The sequence below is a fragment of the Danio rerio genome, chromosome 24 (assembly GCF_049306965.1).
Source record: "Danio rerio strain Tuebingen ecotype United States chromosome 24, GRCz12tu, whole genome shotgun sequence".
Taxonomy (NCBI): Eukaryota; Metazoa; Chordata; class Actinopteri; order Cypriniformes; family Danionidae; genus Danio; species Danio rerio.
Window position 1 is genome coordinate 12,297,789 of NC_133199.1, and position 17,158 is coordinate 12,314,946.

At 40.5% G+C, this 17,158-nt stretch overlaps 1 long non-coding RNA gene across 1 annotated transcript; it reads left to right on the forward strand.

The window, feature by feature from the left end:
• Nucleotides 1–8,789: 8,789 nt before the first annotated feature.
• Nucleotides 8,790–16,187, forward strand: LOC108190663 (uncharacterized). The gene is made up of 2 exons (XR_011016283.2): nucleotides 8,790–13,440; nucleotides 14,192–16,187. It is a non-coding gene; the product is annotated as an uncharacterized lncRNA (long non-coding RNA).
• Nucleotides 16,188–17,158: the final 971 nt, after the last annotated feature.

Genomic DNA, 17,158 nt, shown 5'->3' on the forward strand with positions numbered 1-17,158 from the left:
CGTCATTGGGCTAATAGATGGACTCCTACAAGGGGAATTTTTTAATCCAAATATTATTTTCTATTTTGTCTGAAATATATTCAGTAGGCCCACACGGAATCTGCGTGCGCAGAAATCTGCAGTTTTCTACAGATTTTTAGCCCAACATTGAGTCTATGTATTTACTTATGTAAATGTATGTACATTTATATTTATTCAGTTTTTAAATTAATTTGACTAAAATTATTGTAATATATTAATAGTAATATTAAAAAGTTCACATGATTTATTTACAGTTGGTAAAGTAGTATTTTCTGCCTTTTAGTAGAAACATTAGTAGATATATTATATGAGAGACTTGCTGTCACATCCGTCAGTGACCACCTGAGGGCGCTGTAGTGCACCAGGACTCAGTAGGCACTCCAGCGTCCCAGGAAAGACAACATTTCCATACATTCTTTCGCGCACACACCCGGTCTGTCATCTACACTGATTTACAACCACAGCTGTCTCTATTCTCCGTGATTACCAGGACTATATATTCAGTCATTCAACCACTTTTTTCATCGCGTCGTTTGTCTTTCTTGTACCCAGTAAGTCTGTTTTTCCTAGTTGTTGTTCCTGATCTTGCCTCGTATCCTGCTATAGTCTAGTTCATGTTTATTTGTCTTAGTTTCTTGTTTTGTTGTTTATTTGTTACTTTGCACTTTGATATTTTTGGATTTTTGTTTACTGTTTTTGCACTTTAATATATTAAAATCTGCACTGGAATCCGCTATCTTTTGTTCCCGTTTTTGTTATTGTTTTGATCACGCCTAACGTGACACTTGCTTTGTTGACCAAATAAATGGATCTAATTTGATTTGCATTGTAAACATTAAATAAAATTGAAGATATATATTTCTTTTATTCCATATATATATATATATATATATATATATATATATATATATATATATATATATATATATATATATATATATATTGTTACGAACCCCAGTTTTTTAAGGCTCGTCTAGGGAAGGGGTTAGCAACATAAAAGGACACAGAAACCAGAATTACAATTCTCTATTTATTTAGAGACCAGAAAATACGTATCCTATTTAATTAAGGTGGCAACAGAAATATAAATCATTAATCAAACAATAACCAAGTCAAAGCAATTGCTTTGACTAGCAAACAAAACATATATTATAAAGAAAATATTGATAAAAAACAAGAAAATCATAGATCAAAGAAACGGCACAACACCAGCATGGCTCCTCAGCAGCGGCTGCACAAGACGCGCACAGAAGTTCGGATCTTCTTCATCAGGGCAAGATACGGAGAGATTCTCAGCAAGTACGGGTCATACCCTCCAAAGAGAGACAAGATCGCGAGGATCGGTCAGACGCGCTGGAAATCAAGAGCCACCCCGACACACACTCAGCTTCCGCTTATAAAGGCGACAAGTTGAATTAGCGGCAGGTGCAAGGCGGAGCCAGCCTCAAAGAAAAGAAATTGCAATTAATAAAACAATCTTTACCACAACACAATCACGAAGAGAATAATAATAATAATAATAGTGAAGAAAGGCTAAATAAAGAATAAACCGTGACACCTTCCCCCCTGAAGCAAGAAACAGTTTTTACTTCTCCCATCCTTGTTTTCCCATTGGAAAAACAAGGAAAAATAAACTGTTTCAACAAGGTGATTAAGGATACAATCGGGACAGTGCATCCGCCACCACATTTTCAGTTCCTCTTTTATGACGAATTTCAAGATTGTATGGCTGTACCATTAATGCCCAACGCATCAAGCGCTGATTATGGTTGTACATTCTGCTCAGAAAAACAAGAGGATTATGGTCAGTATGGACAATAACTGGATATGAACTACCTAAAACATAGACATCAAAATGTCTCAACGCTAAGAGTAATGCCAGGGTTTCTTTTTCTATGGTGGAATAGTTTAACTGATGTCGATTAAACTTAGCAGAAAAATAGGATACAGGATGCACCACTCCGTCAGCACCCTCCTGGAGAAGAACAGCTCCCGCTCCCACGGCACTAGCATCCACCTCCAGCTGGAACGCACGAGACACGTCAGGAGCGGAGAGAACAGGAGCACTGCAAAGAAGGGATTTTGCAGACAAAAATGCCTGTTGGCAATCATCAGTCCAACAAAACTCAACCTTTGGACTTCACAATCGCGTTAACGGAGCTACCACGCTTGAAAAGTTTTTACAAAAACAGCGGTAAAATCCCACCATACCCAGAAATCGACGCAACTCTCGTCTCGTAGCAGGTACAGGATACTCTAAGACCGCAAAGATTTTTACATCTACAGGCTTCACAAACCCATTTCCCACTTGCTTACCTAGATAGGTAACAGAAGCTTTAGCAAACTCACACTTTTTGAGATTCAAGGTGAGGGAAGCAGCAGATAAACGGTGAAAAACGTCAGAGAGAGATGAAAGATGTTCAGACCAAGTCAGAGAGTGAATTACTACATCGTCCAAGTAGATGTTACAGTTTGGAACATCACCCAACACGATAGACATTAAACGCTGAAAAGTTGCCGGTGCGTTTCGCAAACCGAATGCCATCCGCGTATACTGTAGAAATGCGTCCGGAGTCACAAACGCAGAGATATTAGATGCACGCTCCGATAGTGATATCTGCCAATAACCTTTTAAGAGATCTAATTTCGTGATGTATTTCGCAGCACCAAGGTTATCGATGCAGTCATCAATACGGGGAAGTGGGAACGCATCAGGCACAGTAACAGCATTAATTTTTCGAAAATCCGTACAAAAACGGAAAGATCCATCAGCTTTCGGCACTAATACGCATGGAGAGCTCCACGAACTACTACTTGGCACAGCAAAACCATTTCGCAAAAGATAATCAACTTCGGCTTTCATTACCTCTCTCTTATTTATTGGACAGCGATAAGCATGTTGCTTAATCGGTAATCCATCTCCGACATCGATGTCATGCGTCAGGACAGCGGTACCACGGGGCACATCACTGAACAAATCTGGAAAACTCTCCAAAAGCTTTTGTATATCCTGCACCTGATCAGGGGACAGATAAGTAAGCTGAGAAGGCAAAGTTAGTAACAATTCTGAGTTTTTCATTAATCCACCGTTTAACACTTCAATCGGCATACTAAAGCCATCATCCACATCCTCGGGTAACGTGCAAGTCAGCAAAGACACACCCTCCTTTATGTCAGTCGCTGGTTTCCACTCACCTGCAGAAACACTAACGGTCTCAGTATTAGCACGGTCGACATAGGACTTAATCATATTGACATGGCAAAAACGAGTCTTTCTCCTCCGATCAGGAGTATGGATTATATAGCCCGTTTCGCCAACCTTACTTTTCACAAGGTAAGGACCAGAAAACCGCGCAGTCAGAGCAGACCCAGGGGTAGGAATTAAAATCAACACTTTCTCACCTGGCGAAAAATTACGCACCACTGTTTTTTGGTCATAGAAATGCTTCATTTTCTGTTGAGAGAGTGAAAGAGCTTCCCTAGCAAGATCACAAGCTTTTCATAAGCGCTCCCGCGTACGAGAAACAAAGTTGATCACGTTAGTCTTACGAGAACTGATACCAAGGAATTCCTCCTTTAGCATCTTCATTGGCCCTCGAATTTCAAAACCGAACACCAACTCAGATGGGCTAAATCCTAGGGAATCTTGTCGCGCTTCACGCATTGCGAATAAAACAAAAGGAACAGCTTCGTCCCATTCGTTTCCAGTTTCAACGCAGAATTTACGGAGAGCAGATTTTAACGTTTGATGCCAACGCTCTAAAGCTCCTTGCGACTCTGGGTGATACGCACTGGACACAACATGAGAAACTCCTAATGCTTTTAGTGAGTTTTTAAACACGTGAGAAAGAAAGTTTGAACCCTGGTCTGTTTGAACAATTTTTGGCAATCCAAAAGTTGTGAAGAATTTTGTTAACGCTTTAGTGACAGATTTAGCAGTTATATTCCTTAAAGGAATCGCTTCTGGGAATCGAGTAGCGGCGCACATAACAGTTACTAGATATTGGCAACCAGATTTTGCACGAGGAAGAGGACCGACACAGTCCACCAAAACTCGTTCAAATGGCTCACCTACAGCAGGTATAGGACAGAGAGGAGCAAGTGGCACAGACTGATTCGGCTTTCCACTCACTTGACAGACGTGACAGGACTTACAGTAGTTGGCAACGTCCGATTTTAATCCCGGCCAAAAGAAATGCCTAAGCACTCGATGGTAGGTCTTATTAATTCCGAGATGACCGGACCAAAGATGGTCATGAGCCAAACTCAACACAGACTGTCTAAATTTAGATGGAACCACAATTTGATATACCCAATCGTCCTCATTCTCTGGCTCACTCAAAGTACTAACCCACTTTCGCATCAGCACGGAGTCTTTCCAAACATAATGACAGTTTCGCCGGTACGGCGAACTAACCTCAGCATTTGTGCGACATTTTTGTAATGTTGGATCACCCTTCTGCGCATCAATCAAAGCTTCTCGAGAAACAGGCAAATCCATACCAAGATCAAAATGAACAGACGACGTCGCCGTTTGATCTTTAACCACAGATTCTGGAAGCACATCATCTCCCAGAATCTAGGAAAAAATAGAGTCGTTAAGGCACTTATTTTCTGAACGATCACATTTTAATTGTGCTCGAGTAGTAACGACACTAGGAAAAACTTCGGGAAAAGTTTCAGCGCATAAATCAAGTTGCTTTTCATAAGAAGGAAGATTAGTCACCTGCACAACCGGCATAACTTTACCACCAGCAATATCATTGCCCATAATAAAGTCAATTCCCTTTACTGGTAACGATGCACGCACTGCCACTTCAAAACATCCAGATGCCAACTCCGATGTTACCCACACACGATGCAATGGTACGGTTACATACCCCATTTCAATGCCTTGAATAATTGTGCTGGTCTCACACGCAGTGGAGTCGCAAAAATCTAAAGCGTCTGCTAAAATGAAAGATTGAGATCCTCCAGTATCACGAAGAATTCGTACGGATTTCCTACCACCGTCCCCCTCATTCAGTGATAACAAAACCGTCGAAGACAAAAGGTTTGAAACATGGATCTGGTTCGGGAATGGAAGAAAAAGGCAGAGTTTTGACTAAAACCGAACCTCGGGGCTGCATTGATTCCTGTCGCTCCTGTTTTCGTTGTAAAGTACGGCATTCAGACATTATGTGTCCCAAATTATGGCAATACCTGCATTCTTTTCGAGATTTTAAGCTAAAAGAAGCCCACACTTTATTTTCAGGAATTTTCTCATTCTCGTGTCCGGACAACACATTCTCACCTGTACGCTTAAACACAGTTTTGTGCATTAACGCATATTCATCCGCTAATACAGCTGCTTGTTGTACAGTGCTGACCTTCTGTTCGTTTAAGTATAAAGCAGTACGTTCAGGAACGCAATTTTTAAACTCCTCTATTAACATAAGCTCTCGCAAAGAATTTAAGTCTGTAACTTTACATGCTTTTACCCAGCGATCAAACAGTATTCCTTTCTCACACGAAAACTCAACATAAGTTTGAGATGCAGATTTTTTCGTAGTACGGAAACGCTGTCTATAATGCTCAGGAACTAACTCATATGCCCACAAAATCGCAGCTTTCATAGCCTCATACTGAATGCTATCCTCCACAGAAAGTGATGCACAGACCTCCTGCGCCTTACCTGTTAATTTGCATTGAAGCATCAAAGCCCATACCTCGTTTGGCCACTTCAAAGCAGTCGCAATTCGTTCAAAAGCTTGAAAATACGCTTCAACTTCTTTTTCACGGAAACATGGAACTAGTGCAATATTCTTTGCTACATCGAAATACCTTGACGGAATTAACGCCTCAGGTTTCTCATCAGATGGAACAGAATTCACAACGATACTGGCATCAGCTGGGGCAGTAGCCACGTCTACGCCACCATTTACGTTAATAGATCTCACAGGTGTTTTAGATAAAGTCTGAGCAGCCTGTAATTCTAACTCTCGCATACGCACTTTCATATCTGCATCAATTCGATACATTTCAATCTGATGTTTTAAATCATCTTGTCTCGCTTGAGCTCGATCTTGTGTTTCAAGTTGTAATCGCGCTAAACGAAGTTTTAAACGCCAATCTGAACGAAATTCAGGTGATGCCTCAGAAAGAGAAGCTGGTTCAAACTTAGGCAGGGAAAAAGGTGGACATACCTCCCCATTAACCACATCCCCTGGTGTAGTCAAATCACCAACCCGCACTTGTGAAGAACCTTCTGCATCCACTAATGATTCAGCAGCTTGGGTAACCACTGTCTCTGTTACAGGAAAGATACATTTGTCAATCAGAAAATCACTTATACACGCCTTTATCTCTGCTTTACGCTGAGTTTTAACAACAGGAATTTCAAAATGTTGAGCGATCTAAAATAAATCGTTTTTACAGCACACTTCCAATTCCTCAACACTAGGTTGATCTATGAAATTATTTAAATCAAAAGTTGCCATCCTTCAAAACATATGTTGTGAGCAAAAAAAAATAAAACATACCAAACACACAGTCCAGTCCTACACCTACCTAACCAGAAAACTAACTAAACTCAGCTAGTCTTCAGAGGGTACCGATTAAGAGTTTTTTCTCTCCCCCGGAATACCTCCAAAAATAATAAACTAAAATAATAAAGCAAAACAATAAACAGTCAGCCGTAGCCAGACTGGCGCAAAGCACAGCCTGTTGGCTTACTCTAACTCACCCAGGCAGGAGTCGGTAAATGATTTACTCACCACATAAGCTAGTCACTGAAAAACACAAATTTTAAGAATTTTACTTAATCCCGGACGAGCCCCCATTTATGTTACGAACCCCAGTTTTTTAAGGCTTGTCTAGGGAAGGGGTTAGCAACATAAAAGGACACAGAAACCAGATTTACAATTCTCTATTTATTTAGAGACCAGAAAATACGTATCCTATTTAATTAAGGTGGCAACAGAAATATAAATCATTAATCAAACAATAACCAAGTCAAAGCAATTGCTTTGACTAGCAAACAAAACATATATTATAAAGAAAATATTGATAAAAAACAAGAAAATCATAGATCAAAGAAACGGCACAATACCAGCATGGCTCCTCAGCAGCGGCTGCACAAGACGCGCACAGAAGTTCGGACCTTCTTCATCAGGGCAAGATACGGAGAGATTCTCAGCAAGTACGGGTCATACCCTCCAAAGAGAGACAAGATCGCGAGGATCGGTCAGACGCGCTGGAAATCAAGAGCCACCCCGACACACACTCAGATTCCGCTTATAAAGGCAACAAGTTGAATTAGCGGCAGGTGCAAGGCGGAGCCAGCCTCAAAGAAAAGAAATTGCAATTAATAAAACAATCTTCACCACAACACAATCACGAAGAGAATAATAATAATAATAATAATAATAATGAAGAAAGGCTAAATAAAGAATAAACCGTGACAATATATATATATATATATATATATATATATATATATATATATATATATATATATATATATATATATATATATATATTAGTTTTAAGTATTTAGTTATGATAATCTTAATCATTCCACAGATCTTTTTTTACAAAAGTCCCAGCAGAAATAGCAACATTTTTAGCAGATTCTGTCTGGCCATAATATTTTGGTATGTACTTTTTGTTATTACTCTTGTAATTATATTACTCTAAGTTATTACTCTTATAACTTTTGACCTCAACTGTAAGTATGATTTGACAATTTATTTTGATAAAACTTTTACATGAACTTTACAATTGGATGTGTGACTGCATGTTATTGTTTTAAATGATTTTGAATTAAAACGTGTGTGCCAACGAATGCAATTCATACCTATAAACCCTCTCGTTTTTGCCAAATTAATTCTACCAAATTTTACCATTCTTGCTGCTCTTCCGTGTGTGTATTCATTTTTTTTTTCCGTTATTTGTTCATTGTATACAATTGTATATTCATGTAAAATGCAGAATAAAGATTTAACCAAAAATATTCTATTTATACTAATTATAATAATTTATTTTGTTTAATATATATATAATAATATGCATCATTTCAAAAATAGTTTTGGCACAATGGAGCCCCCCCCATGTGTGGCGACCCTATGCGCCGCATACACTGCATACCCCCTTTTTGCGCCACTGCTGTTAGTCCCGGGCAGAGGAGGTGACTCCAGGGATTCCCTCGCTAGTTAAGAAAGCATCGAATTAAAGGAAAAGAGTCGATTTATTTTACCGATGGGTAACAACACACAAAATGGCATTTACCATGACAGAAATGTGTTGTACATATACATTTTATGTTTTCATGCACTATGTATGTGTGAGCATATAGAAAAACATTCTTGAAAATGTAATGGAAATTCATTTTAGATAAACATGTGTAGTGGAAACTTACAGCAGAAACAGCGGAGCACCTGATGCACGTACAGAATGGGCCTTATTAGGATTTGACCTTGCAACCAGTACAAACTAGATAGAACAGTGAACACACTTTGCTTCAGTGTCTCATTCTGTAGAAACTGTCGTCAGAATGGGCAGTATTAGGGTTTGACCTTGTAAGCAGTAAAAACCAGATAAAAGGGTGAACACACTTGACTTCAGTGTCTCACTCTGCAGAAACTGTTGTTGCTGTATGACTGTGACCTTCTTTGCAAAGAATAAAACTTTAAAAAGACATTCCGAGTAAGACTTTGTTTCTTGACCACAGAGAGCGCCTCTTTAAAGAAAATTGCCACTACAATTTGGTGTCAGAAGTGGGATGTCTTGGAGGAACTTTTCCGGACCCTGCGGACGGTGACTGATCATCCTGGGATTTCGTGTCACAGCCCTGCCCCGCTCGATTGAGGGTTGAGGGGCCGACCGCAGGGCTCGGAGGGGAACCCCACTGACATCTGGGAAAAAGAACTCAAGTGGCATCTGAACTCTCTGGTAAGAGACAAATTCTTTGTTTGTTACTAAAAGAAAATTGAACAGTTTTGGGCATTTGATTAGGCAATTAAAAGGGTTTTTCACTGTAATTTGGGCCATCACCATGCTGGTAGATCTGTCTCTGTGGGATAGCAGCGTGATTAATGCAAGTGAGATCTGACATCAGGTGGGGATCGAGACCTTTTTACAAGTGAGATCTGGCGTTTAGCTGAGATCAAGACCTTACACAAGTGAGATCTGGCGCCTGACTAAGATCAAGACCTTTTTAACACGTTTGGCTAGCTAACTGCGATTTACTCCCGGGAGGGGGTTGAAATCAGGGGGCTGTGCGATTTACTTCCAAAAAGAGGTTGAAATCTAGGGCTGTGCGATTTACTTCCGGAAGGAGGTTGAAATCAGGGGCCAAGCGATTTACTTCTAAAAGGGGGTTGAAATTGGGGGCCACAAAATTAGAGCTGGAAAGCTTAACTTTTCGATTTTAGGTGAAAAATCGAAATCTGTTGGAGACGTCCGACAGATTAATAGGTACCGAAAAAGTCCAGGGGAAAGATTGTTGCCAGCATGGGGAAGTCTCAAAGCAAAATAAAAAGATATGATACACCGGTGTTTTGGAATATGGGAAATTTATACGGCAAAAGAAAAAAAAAAAGAAAAAGGCATGCAAGAGATAGGAAAACAATAAAGTATCACAAGTTTCTAAGAGAAAAGGAATGTTGAGTGTTACTAGGTTAAACATATTGAAAAAGCAGATGAGAAGGCAGAAGGAAAAGCAGGTTGTTGTTGTTGTGAAAGACATGTGTGTGTGTCGTATGGAGACACTGTTGATTGTTGGCTCAGGGAGGCAGATAAGAGGCAAAGAGGAAAATGCTGCAGAGGCAGCTGGCATGAAAAATGTGAAAGGGTGAATGAAAGAGTAATTAGCACTACTAATCCTTTCTATACATCTGTTTCCATACATGTACCGCCGTACCATCACTATCCCATGGCTGAGCTGCGAGCCCTGAGAACTGACCCAAACCTCAACTGCTACTGTCCCAGAAGACCTCCGACCGCACCAACGAAATTCCCACCTCAAGCGAGTGGAGGACATCTGTTTGAACTGGAGAAATGGACATTTAACGAACATTCTGCTGTGTGCTCAACATGCTGAAGACAAGCTGACAGTGAAGCAAGAGCAAGACAAGAAGAAAGCAGAAAGGGAGCTGTGCATGGCTCTGGTACAAGTGGCCAACCAAAGATCCAACCAACACCTGACAACCAAGTTCAAAGGTGACAAAGGTGTCAAGGGGGAGAAAGATACTAGATGGAGAAACTGGTATGTGACGTATGGCGATGAAACCTGCAGAGCCTGTCGTGCACGTGATGTGAACCGGTACCAAATGTCTGCGCTTGCAACCGAGATGGACTTTTGGTTAAGGATTGACCCGAAAGGCGCTAACCAACAACGAGGAGCTGATGTGCGGAGAGGGAAGAGCAGAATGGAGAGGGTCTGGGCAAACAGCCAACAGCTACAGTAAAGGGAAGTGAACATTTTTTTACTAACATGTTTAAATGCAGACACATTTTTATACACACATATTCACATACACTGACAAACTGGCTCTCTGCAATGAAGGAAAAGCTTGCATTTCCCACTGTAAATTTGGCATTGTTTTTAATAGTGAAGCATTTTTTTTTTAAATATGCAAAATATTCTATGTTGATTGAGAATACATTGGTTGAGTTTCTAGCTGATAGTGGAGCTAGCATATCTTGCATACGACCATGTGACCTGCAGTGTGAAATACCTTTAACAAACAAATTTCACAAGTCTCTGTCTGGATCTGGTCATACAGTGGTTGAGCGATTTACAGCTCCACTGACCTATGAGACAGAGGGGGGTAAAATTTTCAGACATGCATTTGTTTGTTCATTAAAATGCCCTGTTCCTATCCTCGGAAGGGACATTTTGTGTAAACTAAACTTGATTTTAACAGCAGATACCACTGGTGTGAGAGTGATTGAAGGAGAGGAATTTTGTTGTTTACAAATTGAATCACAAGCACCGAAGTGGGCTTATGAATGGCTGGTTGAAAACAATGAGTGGGCTAATTCAATTTGCAAATTGGCTGAAGAACGTGTAAAACCTTTTGACAGGGATATAATGTCTCCTGGTGAACTGCATTGTACGTCACATGTCGTAACTGATAGGGATGCAGAGTTTGAAAAGGCTTGGTTTGAGGCAAATGTGAATGAAACTTTGATTTTAGAGAAAATGTACTGGAAGGATAGTCTGTGTGCAGTTTCAGTGTCTCTGTCAGAAAAGCAGCGTTCATTCTATCTCATGTCAGCACAGGCTGTGCCTCACATATCAGTTTGCAAGGGTAAACATCAGTCTTGGGCTGATTTAGGCCCGTTTGAGAAGCAGTGTCTTGAAGTCAAAGATTGTATCAGCAGAGAGGGAGGGGTAGAATGGAGCGCGCTCTCGCAGGCCTTTAGGGTGGACAGTGAAACTGAAACAGCTGTTTCAAGAACTGTGACTGCGATTGACAAACATTGCGTAAAGAATTCTTGCATGGTTGACTTTAACGCTGCAGACATACACCCAGCTTTAGCAGAAATACTAAGTGAATTGTGGGCTAAAAGCAAATATGATGTTGGTTTCATCAAAGGTTGTGATCCAGTGACAATCATTGCAAAATCTGATTACAGACCATGCCAACAACAATATCCTTTGAAAAGGGAAGCCATTGAGGGCATTACCCCAGTATTTGAGGCTTTACTGGAACAGGGCGTTATTGTACCATACAACAATTCTAAGGTTCGCACCCCTATTTTTCCTGTTAAAAAGATAAGGGATAATGGGATGCCTACTGAATGGCGTTTCGTACAGGATTTACAAGCAGTAAATGCAGCTGTCAAACAAAGGGCTCCATTAGTTCCAAATCCGTACACGATTTTGTCACAAATTCCTGAAAAATCACAATTCTATTCAGTTGTTGATCTGGCAAATGCATTTTTCAGTGTGCCAGTGGACAAAGACAGCCAGTTTTGGTTTGCATTTAATTTTAATGGCAAAGGCTACACCTTTACACGTTTGTGTCAGGGTTTTACAGCATCTCCAACTTTGTACAATGAAGCGTTGTTAAGAAGTTTGGAACCTTTGACCCTGACAGCTGGAACTGCTTTGTTACAGTATGTTGATGACCTGTTGATATGTGCTGAGAATGAAGAGACGTGTGTGAAAGACACTGTGACTGTCCTTAGGCATTTGGCTAAGGAGGGCCACAAGGTCAGTTTGACAAAATTGCAGTTTGTTAAACAAAAGGTAACATTTTTGGGGCACGTCATTACACCACACAGCAAATCTCTGTCTGAAAAACGGGTGAGTGGTATAAAAAATGTACCAAAACCACTAACGAAAAAAAAACAAATGTTGTCTTTTTTAGGTATGTGCTCATATTGTCGCACATTTATTCCAAATTATGCAATTTTGGAACAACCCCTGAGAGCCCTAACATTAGGGAAGGGGATGAAATCCACTGATAAACTAGAGGGGTCGATAGAGGCAGAGCAGGCATTTGTAAACATGAAATTACAAATGGCTGAAGCCCCTGCATTAGGTTTACCTTACCAACAAAACCATTTGTTCAGAGGGTAGATGAGAGAAATGGGTTTATGACGTCATTGCTCCTACAGGACCATGGAGGTAGACTGTTAAACAATGTACTGGTTTGAATGCAGCTACTATTCTTCCCACTAAGGAAGATGGGGAAGAGCATTGTTGTTTAACAGCACTTGAACAGGTGTGTACACCACCACCTGACCTTTCTGACGGACCACTTGAAAATTGTGACAATGTCCTCTTTGTGGATGGGTCAGCATTTTAAGATCCACAAACAGGCCAGAATAAAGTTGGTTACGCTGTAACAACTGAATTTGATGTGGTGACCTCTGGGAAATTGCCAGGGCACTATTCTGCACAGGCCGCAGAGCTTGTGGCGTTGAAAGAGGCATGTAAATTGATGGCAGAAAAAGAGGCTACCATTTACACTGACTCAAGATATGCATTCGGGGTAGCTCATGATTTTGGGGCTCTGTAGAAACACAGAAAATTACTAAAATCTGATGGTCGACCAATAATCAATGCTCCTTCAGTGGCAGCGCTGCTGGATGCAATTTTACTACCTGACAAACTGGTCATTTGTAAATGCGCAGCGCACTCTAATAATAAAGATTCTGTTTCTGTAGGTAACTCCAGGGCAGATGGAGCAGCAAAAGTCGCGGCGTCCCAAGACAAGGACAACTCTGAATGTTCTTTGCTATCTGTTGGTGATAACAATGACGTGTGTTCTTCTTTGCAGGACATGCAGACCTTTGCGACGGGGCTGGAGAAGAACAAGTGGAGACAGTCTGGCTGTGTGATGAAAGATAATGTGTGGAAGAGTGCTGAGGGCAGGGCGTGTTTACCAAAACATTTTTTCCAACATTATGCAAAATTACTTCACGGTAAAGATCATGTGTCAAAAACAGCAATGGTTGCGCAAATGAACGAACTGTGGTTCACAAAGGGGTTCACTGCATTTGCGGACAATTTCTGTAGACGATGTGTAATTTGCAACACACATAATGTGGCCAGAGCGATAAAAGTTCCACTATCATCTCATCCACCTCCAACAGGGCCTTTTTGAATATTTGATGATGGATTTCATTGAATTGTCCCCATGCAATGGGAAAAGGTACTGTTCGGTGATGGTTGACGTGTTTAAAATGGGTTGAAGTTTTTCCAACCTCAAAACAAGATTCGGCTGCGGTAGCAAAAGCGTTACTGACTGAAATTGTGCCGAGATGGGGAATACCACGAAAAATAAGTTCAGATAATGGTACTTATTTTGTTAATGAAGCAATCAAACAAGTGGGCCAATATTTGGAAATTGATTTGAGAACATATTGCAGTTACCATCCGGCTTCAGGTGGAGCTGTTGAAAGAGAAAATGGCATCCTGAAAAACAAATTGGCAAAATGTTGTGAAGACACAGGGCTTACATGGGTTCAAGCTTTACCCATTGTCCTGATGTACATGAGAATGAGAAAAAGATCAAAAATGAATTTGAGCCCGTTTGAAATTCTCTTTGGTAAACCACCGCGTGTAGGTGTGAATGGGGGAAAACAGCAGCTGCCCTCAACAGATGTGTGTGAGAATGACATGTTGAATTATTGTAAAGAATTGTCTCATGTGTTGTCCGATGTTTGTGTGCAGGTAAAGGCCGCACAGGGGAAGGCTGCTGAGAGACCACTGCACAGTCTGAGGCCTGGCGATTTCGTGGTGATCAGGGACCTAAGGAGAAAGAGCTGGAGAGCGAAACTCTGGTTGGGTCCATTTCAAGTGCTACTGACCACTGAGACAGCGGTGAAGGTCGCAGAGCGGGCGACGTGGGTGCATGCTGGGCACTGCTGGAAAGTTCCATCTCCTGAGAAGGATTCCACGAGGGAGTAGGAGAGAAAGAGGGGCTCTGAAGCTGTCTGAAGAAAACAGCAGGCTGCTATCTGAGTGAAGCAAGGTCACAGCTGGGGAGAAACAACAAGGTCAAGAGGTGTGTGTGGGACAGTAACTTCTGAATACAACACCAAGCAGCAGACGGAGGAGAAAGCGACCAAAAGAGAGGTGAATAAGCTGTGATTGACCATCGCATTAAAGATCTGAAGATGAACGAAAAGATTCGCTGGCATCCATTCCGAGTGCCAGGTATGTGTGGGCTGAAAAAAAAAAAAAACACGTTGTGGCTGACGTTACTATCATTGACATTATGTTACGTCATCTTCCTTGCTCTGGAACTGGCAATGGAGTGTGTGGATTGAGACAAATCACACTGATGTTGCTATTATTATCACTGAGTGTTCTGTTGTTTTCATTAACCTGATTCCAGCAAACCATTTCTGACATTGTAGCCCACATGAGAATGGCCGTAAAAGAGCCTAAGAATTTAAACAACTGATGGCTAGATTGGCTGTTGTTTAAGAGGGGAAACTGGATCTACTGGGCCTTACTGTGGTGTTACCTGTATTGGGGGTGGGTCTAGTGATATTATGTTGTCTGCCATGTATATTCAGATTTGTATCATGGTCAGTGGGCAGACAGATTACATCTACAACATCCCATCTGATGGTAAAGATGGCGGTTAAAAAAGAGGGTATGAATGTTGACATGGGTCATGATTTTGATTATGACTTTGACGATAACAGTAGCTACATGGATATGGATAAAGAAAAACCGTAAACAAATTGAGAACAAAATTTTAGGTAACAGCTGTTACTTAATTGGGAAAATATTAACGGACCTGACTTTTTGAAATTTGAGATAACTATCTGCTTGCTTATATGTATTTTGGGTCTATCCAAACAAAAACAGCAAACTGCATGAGTTGGTATGTTCTGTAACAAGTCTTAAAAGAGTGATCATTTGCATGAAAATCGAGAGAAGAGTGTAAATGTGATGTATGTTTAAGAGTACAGAAACAACAATGTGTTCCTATGTTTGTGAGTGTTATTGATGAATTGATAATGTAGAGTGTTAGTAATTTTTTAACTGATTGAAGAAATGCTTTCAGAATTTTGTTGTGTGAACAAATCAATAATGTGAAAATAACAGGCAATTTCTGTGATTTGAACCTCTGAGGGGTGACTGAGGGTCTGATTTCGGTCAGGAGCGCAATAACAGTGATTATTCGTTTAGCCCGGCTCCCAGGGAAGAGGGATGTTTTGAAAGGTAACTCTTAATGGGGAAACTATATTAAGAAGAGTGTTTAAACATCTCTAGTGTATTTGATGTGAGCAGAAACCTGTTAAATGATTAACCAGTGTGATTTTAGAAATCAATTGAAAAATGAATTTAATAATGAGTTATCAATGAATGATAAAAAGAGAGGAATTGTAATGGAAATTCATTTTAGATAAACATGTGTAGTGGAAACTTACAGCAGAAACAGCGGAGCACCTGATGCACGTACAGAATGGGCCTTATTAGGATTTGACCTTGCAACCAGTACAAACTAGATAGAACAGTGAACACACTTTGCTTCAGTGTCTCATTCTGTAGAAACTGTCGTCAGAATGGGCAGTATTAGGGTTTGACCTTGTAAGCAGTAAAAACCAGATAAAAGGGTGAACACACTTGACTTCAGTGTCTCACTCTGCAGAAACTGTTGTTGCTGTATGACTGTGACCTTCTTTGCAAAGAATAAAACTTTAAAAAGACATTCCGAGTAAGACTTTGTTTCTTGACCACAGAGAGCGCCTCTTTAAAGAAAATTGCCACTACAAAAAGAAGTCAATAGCAATGCAGTTATGCTAGATACACAAACGACGATGAATAAATCACAGAAGTTTTAAATTGTCACTCCATTCTAAAGTAATTAACTTAACAATATATTTACACATGTATTTCTTTAGAGAAAAAGTATAATGCCAACATTGAGGTAATTTGACTCACCTGTTGCTGTTCTAAAACTCTGATGAAAAATGGCGTCTGGAAAGTTCTTCAGTGACTGGGGCTGCAAGAATTCCTGGATGTTAGAAATAACACCACCAAGTGTTGGATAGATAACTCGCACCGAATCAAATCAATTCTAACTCAACATCAAAATCTAACTATAATGTCAACACTTTACTCTAAAAGGCTTCAACACCGAGAATTTATCTTTGATGAATTTGCTGTGCAGTGTTTATGGGTTAAAAGATGAACTCTAATCTGTGAGCTACACCAAAAAACAACAACTGCTAAGCAGACAACAGCAAAGGGTAAAAAGTTTTCTACCAACTGTTACTGATTGCAAACACACACAGCTGAAGCTCAAGAACTGATTACAAGGACTTTAAAAGCAGCACAGACACACACACCCCAGTTGCTGACTCTTGTTATAAAGTTTGTGAACGTTAAAATGCGCTTTCTATTGCCTTGTTTTGCCATGTTTTGACCCTCGCTTTGTTTATGTTGTCTGCTGCCTGCCTGTACTGACCATTCGCTTGTGTATTGACCACTCTGGATTGCCCGTCTACATCTGTTTGTTCCTGTATTGACCGTTGCTTGTCTGATCATTCTTTATAAACGTGAGTTTGGATCCGCACTCCTTTGTCAGTGTCCACTTTACATTACAGAAGACTCAGCCAAAACATGGATCCAGCGAGAATACAGATAATGGGTCTCTCTCAGGAAGCCGATCAACCGAGG